This window comes from Pimephales promelas, chromosome 9 (genome assembly GCF_988280905.1).
Source record: "Pimephales promelas chromosome 9, fPimPro1.hap1.1, whole genome shotgun sequence".
Taxonomy (NCBI): Eukaryota; Metazoa; Chordata; class Actinopteri; order Cypriniformes; family Leuciscidae; genus Pimephales; species Pimephales promelas.
In genome coordinates, this window is record NC_142777.1 from 15,092,356 (window position 1) to 15,096,464 (window position 4,109).

Genomic DNA, 4,109 nt, shown 5'->3' on the forward strand with positions numbered 1-4,109 from the left:
AAACAAGGTAGCATGTTTGTTTGCAGCCGGCACTTTAGTGAATCAGACTAATTTACCAGGGATGCTGTATAAATAAACTTAGTGTAGTCCGTCATCAGTTCGCCAGCGAGATCGGTGATTCAATGGAAGTGGCAGTGCACAAAGATCACTGAATCCGGAAGTCCTACGTATCAGCGTGATGATAATCCCCTATATGTTCTCATTCATCACTGTAACTTTTGTCCCTCTAAATGCATGAATTTTGCGTAAGAACATTGTTTCGGATGTGCTTCATCTCTGTGTGAATGCGCGGATGAATATAGTTATCGTACTGCTCATTAAATATTCACCAGGCTTGAGTGATACATCTAGCTTAGATGGAAAGGATCTCAAGCTGACTTGCTGAAGATCTAAGCCATACCTATTAATAGTCCTGGGACTTCCCTGAAAATACAGTCGTGGTCGGAATGAATGGCACCCCTGGTAAATATGATCAAAGATGGCTGTAAAAATGAATTGCATTGTTTTTCCTTTTGATCTTTCATTCAGAAAATTCTCAAAAATCCAACCTTTCATTGAAGTAAAAGAATTGAAAGTGGGGGGTAAAGACAGAATCTCTCCAGATCCATTAGATTCCCAGATCCATGTTGGCGCTTCCCTTCAGTTCAGTCATCGGGACTGGTATGGCCATGGCAAAAGTTTCCTTTTGTGCTCAGTAACCCATTTTTGTGATGTTTTGGATTGTTGACCTGATGGAAGATCCAACCACGGCCCATTATAAGATTTCTAGCAGATGCTGACAGGTTTTTTTGTTTTTTTTATCTGTTGGGGTTTGGTAGAATCAATTATAGCATGTATCTTAACAAGATGTCCAGGACCTCCAGCATTAAAGATCAAGCTGTTTATTTAACCGTGGGCATGGGATACTTCTTATCCCTGTTATCCCTGGTACTTCTTACCCCTGTTGTACTCTCTGTAATTCTTCATCTATGATCCTTGGAGAGTCTTTGACCACTCAAACTTTTCTCTTTACCGTGCATTATAGACACACGTCCTCTTTCTGGCAGATTTGAAGCATCTTCAGTTGATTGGAAATTATTGCCCTGATGGTGGAAATCTATAGTTATTTTCTAACAGCCAATTTCTATTTTGTGAAGTTCAACAATCTTTTGCTGCACATCAGAACTACTTTTACTCACTCTTAGAAGAAATGGTTCTATTTAGAACCAGAAATTGTTCCATCCCCCACTTCATATATGGAACTCCAAAATGGTTCTATATAGAACCATTTTTTTTTGGTAAAAGGTTCTATTGGCCAAGTATGGAACCCCAGGGTTCTATATAGAACCCAGAGGAACCCTTTTTTAAAGAGTGTATAGAACCTTTTAGGGGTTCTAAATACATAGCGCTGATAGAACCTTTTCTTCTAAGAGTGTGTGATGGATGATTGTGAGCGAATTTGACCTTTGTGTTTCCTCATATTTATACACTGAAATACTGTGAAACAAGAAGTCATAGCTATACAATTGCATGATCCTAGTCACCCTGATGTGCTAAAAAACGTAAATAATAATGCAAATATACTTCAGAGATAGTTTACTCATTAAATCTCCCCCACTTTCAATTATTTTAATTCAATGAAAGGTTAGATTTTTGCATTTTTCTCAAGCTCAAAGACTTGAGACTCGACTTGGACTCAACCTCAAAGACTTGAGACTTGACTTGGACTCGAGCTCAAAGACTTGAGACTTGACGTGGACTCGACCTCATAGACTTGAGACTTGACGTGGACTCGAGCTCAAAGACTTGAGACTTGACGTGGACTCGAGCTCAAAGACTTGAGACTTGACGTGGACTCGAGCTCAAAGACTTGAGACTTGACTTGGACTCGAGCTCAAAGACTTGAAACTTGACTTGGACTTGAGCTCAAAGACTTGACGTGGACTTGAGCTCAAAGACTTGAGAGACTTGACGTGGACTCGAGCTCAAACACTTGAGACTTGACTTGAGCTCAAAGACTTGAGACTTGACGTGGACTCGAGCTCAAAGACTTGAGACTTGACTTGAGCTCAAAGACTTGAGAGACTTGACGTGGACTCGAGCTCAAACACTTGAGACTTGACTTGAGCTCAAAGACTTAAGAGACTTGACGTGGACTCGAGCTCAAACACTTGAGACTTGATGTGGACTCGAGCTCAAAGACTTGAGACTTGACTTGAGCTCAAAGACTTGAGACTTGACGTGGACTCGAGCTCAAAGACTTGAGACTTGACGCGGACTTGAGTTCAAAGACTTGAGACTTGACATGGACTCAATCTCAAAGACTTGAGACTTGACGCGGACTTGAGCTCAAAAACTTGACGTGGACTCGAGCTCAAAGACTTGAGACTTGACGCGGACTTGAGCTCAAAGACTTGAGACTTGACTTGGACTCAAGCTCAAAGACTTGAGACTTGACGTGGACTCGAGCTCAAAGACTTGAGACTTGACTTGGACTCGAGATCAAAGACTTGAGACTTGACGTGGACTCCAGCTCAAAGACTTGAGACTTGACGTGGACTCGAGCTCAAAGACTTGAGACTTGACGTGGACTCGAGCTCAAAGACTTGAGACTTGATGTGGACTCGAGCTCAAAGACTTGAGACTTGACTTGAGCTCAAAGACTTGAGACTTGACGTGGACTCGAGCTCAAAGACTTGAGACTTGACGCGGACTTGAGTTCAAAGACTTGAGACTTGACATGGACTCAATCTCAAAGACTTGAGACTTGACGCGGACTTGAGCTCAAAAACTTGACGTGGACTCGAGCTCAAAGACTTGAGACTTGACGCGGACTTGAGCTTAAAGACTTGAGACTTGACTTGGACTCAAGCTCAAAGACTTGAGACTTGACGTGGACTCGAGCTCAAAGACTTGAGACTTGACTTGGACTCGAGATCAAAGACTTGAGACTTGACGTGGACTCCAGCTCAAAGACTTGAGACTTGACGTGGACTCGAGCTCAAAGACTTGAGACTTGACGTGGACTCGAGCTCAAAAACTTGAGACTTGATGTGGACTCAAGCTCAAAGACTTGAAACTTGACTTGGACTCGAGATCAAAGACTTGAGACTTGACGTGGACTCGAGATCAAAGACTTGAGACTTGACGTGGACTCGAGCTCAAAAACTTGAGACTTGATGTGGACTCAAGCTCAAAGACTTGAGGCTTGACGCGGACTCGAGGTCAAAGACTTGAGATTTGACTTGGACTCAAGCTCAGACTTGAGACTGGACTTGGATTCGAGCTCAAAGACTTGAGACTTGACGTGGACTCGAACTCAAAGACTTGAGACTTGACTTGGACTTCCAAAAAATGACTTGTGAACATCTCTGCTTGTACAACAGCAGCAGCATATCTTACATACTCACAGAACGTCTCTGTACTTGCTCTGCAGCATAGTGGATCCATTACACATTAACATTGCCATATCCCTTACCATCCCAATCTCTCTGAGAGCTGTCTTGACAGAACTTAATTAAATTGTGTCTAAAACCTTTCATCAATTAAATTAAATGTAACGAATGTTTAATTTTTTTGAGTGTAATTTGAATAGATAATGGAGTAAATGTAAATACTTGAATTCTAAACCTACTGTGATGAGGCTGATATTATGTAATGGTAAATGGTACTGTAAATGGACTGCATTTATATAGCGCTTTCATAGACCCAATGGCCACCAAAGCGCTTTACAATTTGCCTCACATTCACCCATTCACACACACATTCATACACCGACGGCGACGGCAGTCATACAAGGCGCCATCCAGCTCGTCGGGAGCAGCCGGGGTTAGGTGTCTTGCTCATGGACACCTCGTTAGTCAGGTGGAACCGGGGATTGAACCACCAACCTTTCGGTTTGTAGACAACCTACATGAACCACTGAGCCAAGAAAGAATTTAACTATTGACAACCTATACTTGTATTTAAACCCATTAAAACTATTCAAAACCATATTTGTTGACTGCTATATATTGGGGGATGCATCACCAGCAAAAATTCATCAGTAAGCAAGTGAGGAGAATCTTGAATGTTTCAGACCATGATCACCATGAATCAATCCATAAATTTCTCATGTATTTACAACATAC